Source organism: Primulina eburnea, chromosome 13 (genome assembly GCF_022965805.1).
Source record: "Primulina eburnea isolate SZY01 chromosome 13, ASM2296580v1, whole genome shotgun sequence".
In the NCBI taxonomy this organism is placed as follows: domain Eukaryota; kingdom Viridiplantae; phylum Streptophyta; class Magnoliopsida; order Lamiales; family Gesneriaceae; genus Primulina; species Primulina eburnea.
In genome coordinates, this window is record NC_133113.1 from 1,737,620 (window position 1) to 1,756,749 (window position 19,130).

At 33.0% G+C, this 19,130-nt stretch overlaps 2 pseudogenes; one reads left to right on the forward strand and one right to left on the reverse strand.

Annotated features, from left to right (window-relative positions):
* Positions 1-328: 328 nt before the first annotated feature.
* LOC140810592 (cyanidin 3-O-galactoside 2''-O-xylosyltransferase FGGT1-like) lies at positions 329-1,840 on the reverse strand (annotated as a pseudogene).
* Positions 1,841-6,474: 4,634 nt separating this feature from the next.
* LOC140809138 (cyanidin 3-O-galactoside 2''-O-xylosyltransferase FGGT1-like) lies at positions 6,475-13,754 on the forward strand (annotated as a pseudogene).
* The last annotated feature ends 5,376 nt before the right edge of the window (positions 13,755-19,130 follow it).

Genomic DNA, 19,130 nt, shown 5'->3' on the forward strand with positions numbered 1-19,130 from the left:
CTCATAGCTTTCCATCTCCTATAAGATTTCCAGTTTTTGCTTCGTTTTAGTGGTAAATTACGCACATTTTCGACATTGGCAGAATTTGAAGTTTTTATTTCAGATTTCGTCATCTTCATAGGTAGTTTTTTTCGTCTTCGAGGCTTAACCAGGAATTAGAACGAATGATCGAATTCACAATTGTTTGTTTTAGAAGTAAGATTCACATATTTTCGTTTTGGCACTCATGTAGTTTGTCCGTCTGCAACACCCAAAACACACAGTAATATCAATCTAAGATGTACGCAGATTTACATAATACGACTCCGATCGCCTTGAATAATCAAAATAAGCATTAAGGGATGGACTGCGATCCATTTATTTCAATTCATTAACACAAGATAAAAGGACAGAGAGAATTCGAAGTCATAATACAAGGCGTCTCAGCTGCTGAACAAACTCATCCATGTAAGAATCCTCGAGCCCTTTAGTCAACAAGAAATCCCTCCACTTAGCATGATTTGCCCTGATTTCTTTCCCGATCTCACTCTCTTCTTCCATAACCAATTTGATGCTCTCCGTCACAGCCTCTTTTGTGAAAAATCCATCTTCGTCTCCTCTCTTAACCTCGACACCGACCCGCAACTCTCCCTCCATCATTCTTGCGTTGATGAAATGGTCACCCACATGTGGTAGTAGTACCAACTGGCATTCGTTCACCATCGCCTCCCATAACGAGCCCGACCCACAATGCGTGACGAAGCATCCGATGGAAGGGTGGGATAGGATCAGCTGTTGGGGTACCCAACCTCCGTGGACGATGCCTCTTTTCTCAGTTCTGTGCTTGAAGCCTTCGGGCAATGCTTCTTCCACGGTATTACATCCTTCTGGTGGTTTCATGGCTGCAAGAAATGGAAGCCCTGTGATTTCCAAACCCAAAACCAGTTCTTGAAATTGATCCAGTTTCAGAATGGCTTCACTCCCGAATGCGCAGAAGATTACTGACTTGGCTTTGAATCGATCCAGCCAATTCGCCCATGTCTCGTCTAGACTTACGGTTGGTGGCTCTGGTATCACGGGGCCTGCTAGAATAACTGGTTTCTTGAACCTTTTTTCAAGAAATTCACAGTATGTACCTTCGATTTCTCTGCATGATTTGAATCCAAGTGCATCACATTCATCAATTGACATAATTAAGCGTTGCACAAAGTTCATGCCACTCCAACGTTCTTTCAAAGTGCACCATTGCATCAGCGAACGCACTTGTTGCGGGGAAAGCTTGAGTACTGATGGAGGGAAACCAGTGGGAGGTTCCAACAAAGCGTCAGCATCGAGCTCATTGCGAAGGAGGTACCCTACGGAGGCAGGGCTTACGATCATATAACAAACGGATTTAATTCCCAATGGCCGCGCCAAAGCAGGCAACCAATACGTGAAGTCGAAGAACACGAATTGAGGTTTGATTTCCTTGAGTAAAGAATCAACCAAGGGTTGTGTGAGATCCATTGCGTGCCTGAGAAGTGGACCCATCGGAAAGCTAACGTCTGCAGTGGTTTCGGCTCCTTCTGGGAGGTCCTTCGACATGAGGGATTGTGATCGGTACGAAGCTAATGAGATCCGGGTGGAGATTGAATTGGGTCAATTTGGACTGTGTTTTCGGGGGGAGGATGAAGAAAATTTTGTGGCCTCTTTCAGCAAGTTTGTTGGAGAGGTGAAGAAACGTAGTGAGATGCCCCATGGCCAGCCATGGATACATCACAATCTTGAACTTCTCTTCACTCATCCTTTTCTGTTTTTGGTGCAAATCAAGAAAATGTTTTTTAAAGGGAAAAAGATCAACTTTTGTGAAACATTCTACACTACTATTTATTTAAATTGGCAACCTAACATGTATTGCGTGTGAAACAATTTTATATTTCAAATGTGTAATTTAATTATAACATTTTTATAGAAAAAAAGAAATAATTTTCATAAATGAGAAATATAGAAATAAACTACCATGTCAATTTAAATAAAATTTATTATAAATAATTATAAAACAAATCAATTGTTAATTATGACAAAATACTACCATTGAAATAACGGTGACAATTCGGGTGGTTGGGTTGGGTTACTATTCAAAAATTGCTCAATCCGAAACTAACCCGAACCCGAATCAAACCGATTTTGAATTTTTTTTAAAGAAAATTAAAAAAATAATATTCTAATTTAAACATATAATAACAAAATCTATCTTATATATATGATTTAAATTTGAAAATTTAATCGTAGAAAAATAAAATATATTTACTAAATCAAATAAATAATAGTTTAAAAATAAAAAAATTTCAACATAAATATTAATTTATGAAAATTTATGATATAAATATATAATAAATATTTTTTCAGACATACAATATATAAAAATGTATAAATATTTACTAATTTTTTTAAAAATAAATTTAAAATTTCGGTTCAACTCGAGGCGGGTTTACCTGAATCTAACTCAACCTGGTCTTTTTCTTGGATCAAATCTGGTTGGACTGATTGATTGTCATAGATAGACTGTCTGTTGGGCTTCATCAATATCTTTGAATCGATTTGGCTATCAATGCCCTTCTTATATTTTATTAGTCTAGCTCTGTAATCAATTAGTCTCCTTAAAAAACTTCATTTCATGAATATTCATTTTTTTCTTGAATTCTATTAGTTTAGGCTTTGTAATCATATGGTGGATCACCAACCTTGTTAAATAATCAAAACTTAAAATGTTCCAACACTTGAAATGACTTGAATGATTATGACTAAATTATTGCTCCCACAAATAATTCATTAGTTGTCACGCCCGAGATTGGGATTAGTCGACACCGAAGTAGTTTAACAACAACACAATGCAAAACAAAGAGTCTCGTATTACGATACAAAGCTAAAACAAGTTTATTACTCATAATCAATCATAAAATTGTCTTTACAACATAAATTCTTAAAACGATAAAAATATGCGGAAGCTTTTATAAGAAGAACTAAAGTACTTAAATAAGAGAAAAATAAAATAAACTTCTTGATTCATCTTATTATCAGTCCCAAAACTGATCTTTGATTGAGGGATCGATTGGTACACAACAAAACTCAAGAATGATTTCATATTTGACATGTAGTAGACTTGCACAATGCAAACGACGCAGATATGCCAAAATGAATAGTTTTCTCAGCGAGGAAGACATTTAGAGACTGTATTTCATTGTTATCAATCATATTTTATGTTCATTATGTCGATCTCAAAGTATTTATCCATACAAAACATGTATTGAGATAATGTTTTGAAAAAAAAAAACAAGTATTTCGTTAACTGATTAACGAATTTTCACACCACAATAACTAACAGTTTGCCAGTCGGACAAATAATATGAAATTTTCAGTAAATCTTCGATGAGTATCTATACTCCTGATGTATTTGTATAAGATGATCGATCAATCATCTTGTGCAAAACAAAAATAAAAAGATTAACTCTCGATATAACATAAACTCACACGTAAATCTTTGTATGTCATCCTCACTTTTTGACTGGCATCTAAAGAAAATAGGCGAACTAGCTTTTCTAATTAAACATATAGTTAGCTAAAAAATTAAAAAAATAATAATTCATTTATAGTACTAGGGTGTCGGTTTGATATTATTTGAATAATATCTCCTCATATAATGGTATAATAATATATAATATTCAAATACACTAATGGGTTGTGTGGATCACATAACTCCATCTATAAGTGAAGCTAGAATATCCATTTAAGTTAGGTTGTGAGTAGTAAATGCATTCAAGTATGCTTCCATTATTGATGATTTGAATCTTCTTCTTCGTCCCCAAAAGATACATATATATCGACCGCATGGTGGTGCAAAAGATATAATTTTATCGCGTCTTTGTTTCATCCATCGTTTGATTCGAGTATAGAACAATTATATTGGAGTGTAGAATAATTATGTTATGCGTTTTTTTTAAATTTATTATCCTCGTATTATAGATTCTTATCGTCCATATCACGAGCTAAATAGTGCATGAGAACAGTTAGTATGCCAATACATACAAATCGGATGGTTGAGCTTTGAAAAATAAGGAGGAATATTATTTGGAATCTATTTTATCTTGGTTGTTCTCTATCCTTTATTTTTAGTCTTAGTTTTTAAAACATGTTATTTTCAATATTTCATTTATTTAATCTAAAAATATATTTAAATACGTAGAAAACCATAAAACCTTCTGAATAAAATCAAGAAATTTTACTCATGAAACAATTATTATTTTCATTTAGGGTAAAAACTTGTGTGAGACGGTCTCACGGGTCGTATTTGTGAGACGAATATCTTATTTGGGTCATCCATGAAAAATTATTATTTTTTATGCTAAGAATATTACTTTTTATTGTGAATATGAGTAGGGTTGACCCGTCTCACATATTAGGATCCGTGAGACGGATGACCCAAATAAAATATCCGTCTCACAAATACGACCCGTAAGACCGTCTCACACAAGTTTTTGTCTTTTATTTATATGTTTTATTTCAAAACTTTCATATTAGGATTTTATTGTTATTATTTAACATTTTTTAAAAAACCTCATATTAATTGTTATTTATATTTATTCACATTCAAGTGATGTCAACAATGTCTAATTGCACATCAATAACATCCAGTGTTACGTCCGAGGCTCAATAATATTAAAATCGATGTAAGAGTCGTGATCTTTTTTTAAAGATGACGAAATTGCTCAATATACCGTGCATAAGGATTATAGCACTCGTCTTTCAAGATAAAACATGACTTATTTTTTGTGATTTTAACATTATAAACCGTGAGAAAATATAACTCTCGGGGTTTCCGAATCTTTTTCATAGACGTGTGAAGAAATATAGGAGAAAATTATATGTAAAAAAATGTAATTACATGCAAAACAAGAATCTAAAAGCATTGATTTGAGGATCTTATTTATAGTTTTCAAGGGTTTTCCACGAATTTACGATTTAATTGAGTCAAACCTATCTTAATTGGGCATTATCTGAATATTTTGTTAAGTTGTACTATATGATTAATGAATCATTTGTGGGAGCAATAATTTAGTCATAATCATTCAAGTCATTCCAGGTGTGAACATTTTAAGTTTAGGATATTTAATAAGGTTGTTGATCTAGCAGATGATTACAGATTTTAATCTAACTGAAATCAAGAAAGAGAGTGAATATTCATAAAATGAAATTTTCTAAGGAGACTAACCGATTACAAGAGCTAGGATAATAAAGCATAAGAATGATATTGATAGTCAAATCAATTCAAGGATACTAATCAAGCCCAACAGACAGTCTATCTAAGATGATCAATCAGTTCAAATCCAAATATTCCATTAAAAATCAGTATAATCAGTTATAAATGATCAGAGCTCAGCTGAAATAGCGTATAAACTTTTTCGTACCAACAATCATTAAATCTTAACAGAAAGTCAGGTTCCTGTGCACTACTAAGATATGTAAGAAATGACGATGACATGACAACAACGACACATGTATTTGGAAACGAATATATCATTTTTAAAAGATTACCGTTGTTGATTAAGCTACAAATAGATCAATTGAACAAGCTCCGAATGTTAAAAGTTACATTATCTTATCTCCGAATTTTTGAAAACGAATTAATCTTCTCTGAAGAAGCATTTTGTGAGACAAAATGAAAATTCAGCACGTGTTGATACATTATTATATAATCATTTTGAGGATCAAATTTGTTCTTAGAATTTCCATATGAAGTCTGTGTAATTGAGAGTAAGATCTAAGAAGTATTACTGCTCAAATTAATTTAGATTGAAGTTTACAAAAAATTTCAATTAGACAGTGTTAAGTTCTATTGAAGTGTGTAATTTCAAAATATTTTCAATTACCAAAGTATTTTGGTACAATCCTACCGTGAAGAAGAAGTTGCGACGTATGAGTATTGAAGCCTAGGAACATCCAAAAACAACTTCGTGCTTATTTAATTTACAGTTTGCCTACTGTAAATACTATTCAGTAGAACTCAACTGATTTTCTTGATAAGTCATTTGTTCAAACAGTCTCATTCAGTCTACTTCTGTACTATTCATTCTGATGGACTTACTGAGACTCCAATAAACAAGAATAAAATTTCAGTGTTGCTAATCTAATCGAAATATTTGTTGAGATAAGTTTATCCATATTCTCTAAATATATTTCCGATCATAACACCAGGTTTATATAAATAAGTGTTGTTGTCAAAAATATATTATTTCATGATTTCTTTTTTATCCTTCGATATGAGATATTTATATAATATAATTAAAAAGAATTATGAAAATTTTGCTTAAATTAATTATATGGTTAAATTTATTTTGACAATGAGCCATGTGGAATATAGTTCATTTGTATGGTTACAAAGATCAATGACATATAATTTCACGATTTCTTTTTTATATAACGTTTTCTTGAGCTCAAATTTTTTTTAATGCATTGATCGATTTCCCTTCAAAAATCATTTTGCCCATTTGCACCAAAAACAGAAGAAGATGAGTGAAGAGAAGCTCCAGATTGCGATGTATCCATGGCTGGCCATGAGGCATCTCACCACATTTCTTTATCTCTCCAACACACTTGCCGAAAGAGGCCACAAAATCTTTCTCATCCTCCCCACAAAAACACAATCCAAATTGAACCAATTCAATCTCCACCCGGATCTCTAAGCTTCGTACCAATCACAATCCCTCATGTCGAAGGCCTCCCGGAAGGAGCCGAAACCACCGCAAACATTTGCTTTCCGATGGGTCCATTTCTGAGGCACGCAATGGAGCTCGCACAACCCTTCGTTGCTTCATTACTCAAACAAGTCAAAAAACATTTGGTGTTCTACGACTACACGCTTTGGTTGCCTGCTTTGGCGCGACGATTAGGCATTAAATCCGTTTGTTATTGGATCATAAGCCCTGCCTCTGTGGGATACTTCTTGTTGGGAAAAGATAGCCAAATAAATTTTCTTACAGCGGAAGGGTTGATTATTTTCCCTTTAGCGGTAATATCAGATCAAAATATTTTCACGATATCTATAATGATACTAATTATGAAGAAAACGACACAAGGATTTTTTACGTGGAAAACCCAAATTAGGGAAAAACCACGAGACAAAAGTCCAACAAAAAAAATCTCCACTATATCAATAATGGGTACAAATCGTTCCTATATTAATTGGAGATAACAAAAACCCTCCCTAGAACAACTCAAGGGACACACCAAGAACTTCAAGAATAATTATTCTTGGATGACATACTCAATCTCAATTTCAAATTGGAACTCAAACAAATCTAATGACATAGAAAATTCTTTCTGATGTGTAAGATTGGACATTGCTGCAACCACATAGCATATTAAAATTTATCTAAATGACTAGGCTATACAACACTCAATTGCTTGTGTTTTTGCTTGTTTTTGGGATGGATGAATGAATAAAAATGCATGGCTATTTATAGAAAAAATTTGGGTTTTGTGAAGTGTGAATGATGGATGTATTTTTCAAAGTTTGGTAGTCTAACTTTGAACCAAACTTTGAAAAATGATTTGAATACAAATTAGGCTTGAATTTTCAACACTTCTTACGCGACGAGCCTAACACCAACGCTTTGTTGGAACCTCCCATTGGTTTCCCTCCATTAGTACTCAAGCTTAACCCGCACGAAGTGCGTTCGTGGAGGCCAAGGTGCATTTTGAAAGAATATGGACGTGGCGACATGAACTTTATGCAGCACTTAATTATGTCATTTGAAGAATGTGATGTGTTATGATCGGGAAAGAGTTTAGAGGGGGGTGAATTAACTCTTTCAAATTTTCTCGTGTAAAATGTTAGTTTCGATCGTTTTTAGGCGGTTGAGACAATTATTCTCAAACGGTTGGAAATGTGAACCACTATTTAGTGCGGAAGACGGTTCACAATTTCCAATAGAAACTTGAACACATTAATAGGCTTATTGATAAGTGCATTTTGTGCACTTAAATTATCCTTATAATTCATATAGATTGTTAGTTTTCTTGAGCATAATTATGCGTTTTTGTTATTTTTGGTGTGATTGCAGGAATTTAGGTACGACTACGACATGGACGTGAAAATGAACTAAAATGGCGCTTAGGAGATGAAGTGTGAGCAAATCAAGCATTGAGGGCAGTAAGACCCGCGCATATGCGCCACTCATGGCGAGCATATCCGCGCGAGACATGAGGCGAGACCAGAGAACCTCGCGCATATTTGCCGGACATGTGCGCGCATATGAGCGCGCGAAGGAATTCCGGATGAACAAAACAGAAGACTCCGCTCATGTGCGCGCAAGAAAAAAGCCAACACACAGAAAGACCCACGCATATGCGCGAGTCTTGGTCGCGCATATGCGCGCGACGCTAACTTCAGAGTTAAATAGGTTTCGACGTGGGCTTTGGAGAGGGGTTCTGAAAAATTTTGACACATCGGACATATCATAGAGCGAAAGGAAAAAGCGAGAGCCAACGACGGAGCGCGAAGAACGGAGTATAAAGACGCTGAATCCGAACACGGTGATACACCTTCATCTCTCTTCAACACGTTTTAAATTCGGTTCTTTACTTTTAAGTTTTAATGATAACAAACAGGTTTGTTGTGATCTAGATTTGAGTATGAATTAATTTTATTTTTTAGAGATTGACGTCGTCGTGGTCGAACCTATGTTATTGACGTTTTGAATTTTCATTGAATTAATTCATCGTGTTTATTTGTTATTTCTTGTCTTTGATGCTTTTGAATTGCTGGCCATAATTCGACTGATCTAATAATTGAGATCTAACACTCGAAAGAGGAGATTGAAATTAGGACCGAGGAAATCACATCGTCAGATGTTTATAACGTGCGAAAGACGTATAACTTTGGCGAATCCATAAGAGAACCTTGTTTGCATTTATTACGTGTTACATGATTTTGAATAGACATATTAAAATCGGTAATATGTAATACAGTTCTATTTATCACTTGAAAAAGAGAATTGAAAATATTGTGAGTTTTTGGTTAATAAATATGGTGCAAATTAATAATATGTTAGACAATTTTAATTTAGCATAGGGGAGACTCGACGAAATCATATATCTAGATTGCTTTACTCACTAAATCTCGACTGTGTGCATAAGATTTACATAATTCGTTATTTTATCTGAATTGATTATACACCAACTCTTTGATTTTTCTAAATAAAGTTGAACTATGTCAATTATGGTACTTAATATACAATTTTAAATAATTACTCTTCGTGGGATCGATATCTGTACTCAAACCAGTACTAAAACTTGACACCGTATACTTGCGGTAGTGAAAATACGCAACACTTATTCAACAATTAGAAACAAAGAGAATGCTTGCGATAAGTAAAGTGAAACAATGGTTTTTATGGATATTCGGAGATGAATACTCCTACGCCCTTCTTGCTTCTTAGGAAGGTTTCCACTAAAGGCATTGGCTCTACAAACTTTTTGCAACAGCCCACTCCAATCAGGACTTATCACACTACCTGTTTTGGAACTCTTCGTGATCACTTTACACTACTGGATTTTAAGAACACTTAGTTCAACAGAAACTAAGACTAAATCAAATAACCAAAAGGTTACTGATATGAACAATCAGTTTGTTTGAGTAGCACAAAATTGATCCTTAGAAGATCGAATGTAATGATGTTTAAAGTGTGCTGAGAGAGCTATTAGAAGATCGAATGTAATGATGTTTAAAGTGTGCTGAGAGAGTTGTGATAGCTCTCTGTGATCTTTGTGTATGCTAGCAACGAGATTTTTAGTTGTAGATCAAGAGGTAGTTTGAGCTAGCACACTCCTCCGTTAATATATACACGATCTTCTTAACGGTCAGAAAGGATGCAGCAACGTTAATCTGATTCACTGAACATATGCGTTGATGTCAACTTTATAAGTATTAAATAATCTTTCGTAAAAGCATTTAATGTTCCTTTTGCTCAACGTAGTTCTGAAGCGCTTTACTTGAGGAGTTCCTTTTATAGTAATTGTCTTCTTTAATCAGAACTTGAAGTCTATACTTGGTCTACCTTTTCTAGGATAAAGATATAAATGCAGATCATTCTTGGAACTGATGAATATATTCGTTGACTTAAAGACAGTGTAATACTTTGAATTCATTAAGCCGGTCAGAGAATGTCTTTGAGCAATAAATGGTTCTCTTTAATGATCCGGTTCTGAGAATCATTAAAGTCCAAGCTGAATCTGCTACGGTCTGAAGTAAACGGTTGAGACTTCTTGGAGCTTTAGCCGGTTAAGAAGATATTCCAGCATATGATCCGAGCGGTTGAGCTGATGCACATTTCATATATGAACCACAGCTGTTTTCGAACTGATTTGTTTTTTTCATACACCAAAATTCTTAGAAATAATATTTTCTTAACATGATGCACTTGGATTCAAATCATGCAGAGAAATCGAAGGGACATACTGTGAATTTCTTGAAAAAAAATGCAAGAAACCAGTTAATTTAGCATTCCCCGTTATACTAGAGCCACCAACCTTAAGTCTAGACGAGTCATGGGCGAATTGACTAGATCAATTCAAATCCGAGTCAGTAATCTTCTACGCATTCGGTAAGTGAAGCCATTCTGAAACTGGATCAATTTCAAGAACTGGTTTTGGGTTTGGAAATCACAGGGCTTCCATTTCTTGCTGCAATGAAACCACCAGAAGGATTTAATACCGTGTAAGAAGCATTGCCCGAAGGATTAAAGAACAGAAATGAGAAAAGAATCATCGTCGACGGAGGTTGGGTACCGCAACAGCTGATCCTATTGTTAGAGTATGTGTCCGGTAAGCCAACTTGTGGTTCCGGCTTTATTTACTCTGATGTAAAACTATCTTTATTATAATAATATTTTATGATTTCATTAAATTACGGCATTATACTTTATCTGTATACCTATGTAAGCTGTATAGATAAAATCCTTGAATATACAATAGGTATCATGAGGTCTGCGTCACAACGTAAGATCATGAAACTCATTAGGAAGTGTACCGTATATTCTATACAAGTTTTTAGTCGAATCAGCCGCCTAAAACAAGGATAAAGGTCGCTCGAGCTGGAGACTAGCATCTGTAGTATAAACGTCATGTTTCATTGGCAAGGGCATGGTGATGTCTATTCACACAGATGAGTGATCATATGATTATGCACTGAACAATCCTCCCTCGGACTGTCCAAGTAGTTCTCACTTATCAAGTGGAATAGTCCACAATTATGGTTGTACACCATTAGTCTTTTCACCCGGGACAATGTAAGGGTTATACGTACTAGCATGCACTTTGATCCGTTTACCGACTCCATCGAGGTCAACAGGTGGTGAGGTTGGGTGTAGTTTCGAAATACGTAGGAGCAAATGCATTGTAGTCGAGATTCACTGTTCGCCTACGGGTGAAGATATCCTATGTGATCCGATGAATTAATATGGCAAGGAGTCTCTGGACAGAGCAAGAAATGTGCTTTAGGGAAAGATGTTTTCTTGCACATACCATATCACTATTAATCTCAAAGATAAATCGCATCGTTATCGAATTCATATGCAACTCTCAAGGATGCAATTTTACCCTAATCAACCGACTTTATCGAGAAAGATTATTCTTTTTAGGCCAAAACGTTAATAACGAGATCTCGAATCAACTTATTGGTCTTATCATATATCTCAGTATGTTGTCGATAGGGAATTATCAAAAAAAAAAAAAAACTCTACTTCATTTTTGCATTGAACATAGATCTTTTTGACATTAAAAAAAAGTAAGGTTTGATCGAGATCTATATGTTAAAAGAACTGTACTATACGCTAACCATGATTAAAGGTTCTTCCAGTCACTATCAGTGATACCTACGGGATCATGGGGCGATGCTACTAGACGCTCGTACCATGATCCGATTGATGAAATCAGAAATGATTCTAACATTCTTGATCAAGGAGTTGATGAAAAGAATTAGGTTATCTAGGGTAAACCCGAATAAGAATAAATGTTATTCTGAATCACATGGAGATGTGAACCCACGGTTAGTTGTATCGCTGAACCATTGAGGGTCACACAAGTATCGGATTCTATGTTCCCGTTGAGATATTCAAATTTCAAGGAGTTGGGATTTGGCGACTATAGTTTGATGAGATCAAACGAGAAGCTTATAAATGAGTTTATGAGTTGTTTCCATAGGATGGAAGAAATTGAAGTTAACATGAATGCTAAATAAAGAAGTAGATTGGAACCGCCTGTTTTAGTAAAGGAATTTACAAATCTGGCAGCTGGTAAATATGATAACTGCCATATATGGTAAGTTCCAAATTTGGTAAATGAAAATTTTGATACTCGAAATTTTTTATTTTCATTATATGAACAAGATTTGTATCTTTGGTATATCGGCACCCTTGGATTGTCGATCGAGGTTATAATTAGTTCGGAATCTTTTTTTTTGTGAATTTTGAATTTACTAATTAAATGATTATGCTAATGGTGGTGACTACTAACATGCACAAATTCTCATATATGTTATAGATATGTCTAAAATTAAATTAACCAAAAAGTTAATTTATAAATTAAATAAATTAATGTGTATATATATTTTATATGGTGACTACTAACATGCACAAATTTCCATATATTTTCGAGATGAGTCTAGAATTAAATTAACCAAGAAAAATAAATTAATGTGTATATATATTTTATATGGTGATATAAAATATGTGTATATGGTATTATTATATATGTATTATTAAAAATTAATAAATACATTATATATTAATTATATGAGAGTTTTAATATAATGAAATTATTATATTCTTTTTGAGAGAGGGACTCCTAATGAGATTATGAGACAACTTATATCCATACACCACTAGTACTCGTAATTGAATACCATTATTTTTACACAAAAAAACCTCATCTCCCTCCCCTTGAAGCTCTCAGCCACTTCACAAGTTTTGAAGAAAGACAACTAGGCCATGTTGAATTGAAGGATTTGATGAAAATCAATTCATGCAAGCTATTAATGGTTAATGGCTTAATTAGATTCAATTATTTGTTGATTAAGAATCAATAATCTTCCACCAAGAAAAAGTCACGGCCAATTGAAGAAATTTCATCCAAAATTCGGTCGGATTTTGGAAATTTAGAGACTACAATCTCAACACACAAATCGCTTGCGATTTCTATTGCAATTCAAGCGAGGAACAAAGCTTTCGAGACGATCAAATTTGAAGATCCCTTCGTAGGGGTTTAAAAAAGAGTTATCTCCGCGTAAAAACTGAAATAGTTTGGAGTCCAGCGTAATAAACGCAAAAGTATAACTCTAAACGCTCTATGAATGTTTCTAAACACACGAGGCTCAAGAACAAAAATTTTAAACTTCTATTGCGTCTTGTGGGCCGGTCTCGTTATGGGAGACGATGGTGAACGAATGCCAGTTGGTACTAATAGCACATCTGGGTAACCATTTCATCAATGCAAGATTGATGGAGGGAGAGTTGCGGGTTGGGGTCGGAGTCGGGGTCGAGGTTAAAAGGGGAGACAAGGATGGATTTTTCACAAAAGTGGCTGTGATGGAGACCATCAAATTGGTTATGGAAGAAGAGAGTGAGATCGGGAAAGAAATCAGGGCAAATCATGCTAAGTGGAGGGATTTCTTGTTGACTAAAGGGCTCGAGGATTCTTACATGGATGAGTTTGTTCAGCAGCTGAGAAGCCTTATAAAATGACTTATATATATATATATATATAAGTATGGGTGATTAACAAAGTTTTTGTATTGTGATTTTACTACATTGCCTAAAAACTATACATTGTTTGTATTAATTGCATCGGCATTGGTGGAAATAGTATATAAACTTTAGAGACAAATTTGGGATATTGAATTTGTAATCTGTTAATTATTTATTTAATTGATTCATTTATTTTTTTGAATAAATATTTGATAATAAAAAATACATTAGAGAAATAATATTTTCTTCATACTTAATTCATAGGAAAAAAAATTAAAAAATAGATTTTTTAATAAAAAATATATATTTTTCTTTAAAATATTAAAAGAATATATATATTTAACTATTATACTTATAAAAATATAAAAGAATAACAAAGTTTTTTGTTGTAAATTTTCTACTATTCTCGTAAATTGTAAAGTTTTGTATTGTGATTTTACTAAATTACCAAAAAACTATGTATTATTTGTATTAATTGCGTGAGCATTAGTGGAAATAGTATATAAAATTTAGATACAAATTTGGATATTGAGTTTGTAATGTATTGACTATTTATTTAATTGATGCATTTATTTTTTTGAACTCATTAAACACATGAGGATCATAGTGTTTTTATTTTTTTTATACAAAATTGTAAAATAAAAAGTTTTGCAAATATTATGACATAAAAATTGATAGATATTCGATAATAAAAAATACATTAGAGAAATAATATTTTCTTCATACATAATTCTTAGAAAAAATATTAAAATAATATATTTTTTAATAAAAAAATATATTTTCTTTATTAGTAAAGGCATTTTTGGAGATCAAGATTACATTTGCTTTAATTTTACTTGATGGATTTATTCTGAACTGTTAGCCGTCAAATTTGCATTTAAAACCTTGAATTTTACTTTAAACTTCCCTGTGAATTGTTATGAAAAAGTAAAAATTTATGGTAAAAATTAAATCTCAAACTCACAAAATTTACCAAACTACACACTTTATAAAAATTTTCTCTCTACTCAATTGTGTTTTTCTTCACAAATGAGAGATATATTTATAGAATTTCTTTACAAATAATCCAAAAATAAAATTAATCATTACATACATCATCACACACTAATTTTCAATATTTACAACTCAAATATTCAATAAACATATTTTAAATATTAATTTTCAACACTCTCCCTTGTGATGATGATCATAATTATTGTCTTCATTACTTGTTTTTAAACTGCCTCGTTAAAAACCTTACTAGAAAAAACTCATTGAGATAAAAACCATAGTAAGGAAAAAAGAGTGTAGTCACGCAAACTTCTCCTCATGTTGACACGAACAATTCTTCACAAATTCCGTAGATTGTGCATCCCAATATTATATGTGTGCTTTCTGAATATTGTCGTGGGAAGCGTCTTTGTGAAGAGATCTGATGAGTTTTCACTTGATTGAATGTGACGAATATCAATATATATATTCTTATCAAGCTCCTTGGTGAATGCGAAGAACTAAGGTGGAATATGTTTAGTTATGTCGTTTTTTTATGTATCCTTCTTCCATTTGAACAACACATACATCATTATCTTCATATAGTATCATAGGCTTCTCGACGAATGATAATCTGCATGAGATTTGGATATGTTGGCTCATTGATTTTAATCACACATATACACAGCTTGCTTCATGTAGTGCAATAATCTCGGCATGATTTGATGAAGTTGTTACGAGTGTTTGTTTCTGTGAACGCCAAGAAATTGCAGTGCCTCCACGAGTAAATATATATCTAGTTTGAGAACGTGCCTTGTGTGGATCAGATAAGTATCCAGCATCGGCATAACCATTTCTACTTGGATTTGCATCTTTTGAATACAAAAGTCCTAAGTCTGTCGTTCCCCGTAGATAACGGAATATATGTTTAATTCTGCTCCAGTGTCTCTTTGTTGGATATGTGCTAAATTTTTCCAATAAATTTACGACAAAAGATATATCAGGCCTTGTACAATTTGTCAGATACATAAGGGCACCGATATCACTTAGAAATGATACTTCTGGACTAAGAATATCTTCATCATCTTCACATGGACGGAATAGATCTTTTTCTATGTTTAATTATCTAACAACTATTGGAGTACTTAAAGGATTTCATTTATCTATATTAAAACGTTTAAGGATCTTTTCTGTATAATTTATCTGGTGAACAAATATTCCACGTTCTTTTTGTTCAATTTGTAAACCCAGACAATACTTAGTTTTTCCAAGATCCGTCATTTCAAATTCATATTTCAAGTATGACACAACTTCTTGAATTTCTTTATTCGTTCCAATGATGTTTAAATCATCAACTTATACAACAATAATTACGCATCCGGATGTTGTTTTCTTAATGAAAACACAAGGGCATATTGAATTATTTACATATCCCTTTTTCATCAAGTGACCACTTGGCCGATTATACCACATTCGACCAAATTGCTTTAACCCATATAATGATCTTTGTAATTTCACAAAACAACATTCTCTGGGTTTTGAACTTTGTGCTTCAGGCATCTTAAATCCTTTAGGATTTATATATATATATATATATATATATATATATATATATATATATATATATATATATATATATATATATATATATATATATATATATTACTATCAAGTGATCCATATAAGTAAGCTGTAACAACATCCATAAGGCGCATTTATAAATTTTCAGATACCGCCAAGCTAATCAAATACCAAAACGTAACTGCATCCATCACGGGAAAATACGTTTTTTCATAATCAATTCCAGGCATTTGAGAAAAATCTTGTCCAACAAGTCGAGCTTTATATCTTATTATTTTATTTTTCTCATTTCGGTTTAGAATAAAAACTCATTTGTATCCAACAGGTTTTACACCTTCAGGTGTAAGGACTCTAGGTCCAAAAACATTGCGTTTATTTAATGAATCAAATTCAACCTGGATGACATCTTTTCATTTTATCCAATCCTGTCGATTTTTACATTCACCAAAAGATTTTGGTTCATGATCTTCGTTATCATTTATGATGTCGATTGCCACATTATAAGAAAATATATCATCAATTTCTTCTATATCTTTTTGGTTCCATATTTTTCCAGTATTAATATAATTGTTAGATATTTCATGATTCTCTTCAGTTTGTGGTTCTGACAGAACATTTTCATCATCATGTGTTTCTTCAAGAACATCATTCTCTATTTTGTGATCATCATGTGTTTTTCACGAACATCATTTTCTATTTTGTGATCATTGTGTTTCTCTATGAAATTTCTTTTTCGAGGATTTTTGTCCTTGGAACCGACTGGCCTTCCACGCTTCAGGCGTTTTATGACATCTTGAGTTTTTTCAATTTGTTTCTTTGGAATTTCAATTCGAGCAGGAGCATTTACAACATGTATATATGATTTAATTACCCATTTTGTATCTGTAAATGCATCTGGTATTTGATTTGCTTTTTTTGCAAGTGCACAATTTGTTGTACATCTTTTTCACATTGTTTTGTTCTTGGATCCAGATTTAACAATGATGATATATATTATGTAATTTATTTTTCGGTATGTTTCTTGTCTCCCCCTAACATTGAGAATATTTCCTCATTAAAATGACCATCAGCAAAACGTGTTGCGAACACGTCGCCTATCTGAGATTCAAGATATCGAATGATTGATGGAGTATCATAACCGATATAAATTCTAATCTTTCTTTGAGATCCCATTTTCTTTCGTTGAGATGGTGCAATAGATACAAACACCTTACATCCAAAAATTCTCAGATGAGAAATGTCTGATTTTACCAAATGCCAGCTGCAATGGGGAGTATTTATGATATGCACTTGGTTTGATGCGAATCAATGCAGCGGCATGTAAAATTACATGTCCCCATATAGAAATAGGTAGCTTTGTTTTCATAATCATTGGTCTAGAAATCAGTTGCATATGTTTAATCAATGATTCAGCCAATTCATTTTGTGTATGCACATGAGCAACTGGATGCTCAACAGTGATTCCCATAGACATACAATAATCATTGAAAGTCTGAGAAGTGAATTCACCAGCATTATCAAGTCTAATTTTCTTGATTATATAATCGGGAAATAGATTCATCGATTTTATTATTTGAGTAAGTAATCTTGCAAATGCAACATTTCGAGTTGACAATAAACATACATGTGACCATCTGCTGGAGGTATCAATCAATATCATAAAGTATCTAAATGGTCCATATGGTGGATGAATTGGTCCACAAATATCACCCTGAATACGTTCAAGAAACATTGGTGATTTAGTTTGGATTTTGGCTGGTGATGGTCTTATAATAAGTTTTCCAAGAGAACATGATTTACATTGAAACTTATTATTCTGACAGATATTCTGGTCTTTCAGCGGATGACCATGTGTATTTTCTATAATTTTTCGCATAATTGTTGAACCAGTATGTCCTAATCGATCATGCCAATTGGTTAATATTGAAGAATTATCAACTACCATGTTTGATTCAATGAGACTTATATGTACATAATGCAATCCAGTAGGGAGCATTGGTAGTTTTTCAATCACATATTTCTTTCCTGATTTATATATGGTAAAACACATATATTTCTCATTCCCTTCATTCATTGTTTGAGTATCATACCCATGGGAATATATATAATTAAAACTCAACAAATTTCTTTTCGATTGTGGTGAATATAAAACATCATTGATCGAAAATTTTATACCATTAGGTAACAAAAATTGTGCTTTACTACAATCTTTAATCAACTCTACAGGACCTGATATTGTATTCACCTTCGTTTTTGTTGGTTTTAGTTCCAAGAAATATATTTTATCTCGAAGAATAGTGTGTGTTGTACCACTATCAGATATGCAAACTTCAGCTTTGTTTATAGCATTTTTAATATTTGAACTTCAAAAAAAATATGCAATGAAATAAAATTACTAATAATACATTTATAAAAATAAAATACAATACAATACATATGTAAAAATCTATTACACGATAAAACATTATCATTAGAGTACATGGAAAAATAAAATATTTTACATATTTATTCCACCAACAAATTGATCATTGTCCGAGAAATCAATCAGAAAATCTACAGCATCAAAATGAGTTGAATCACTCAAAATTTCACTGTGTTCAGTGAAGTTGGTCTCCTTTTCTTTCCCCTTTATTGATTCTTTATAAAGTTTACAAAGGGGCTCAGGGGCTCGACAAATACGGGACCAATGTCCTGGAGTACCACATCTAAAACAAGAACTTTCAAATCTTTTGGAGTGATTCTCATTAACACTCATATTCTCATGATGTCTTTTCAGTGGATGGTTTGGGACGTTCTTTTGAGATGAGTTATAGAAGTAACTAT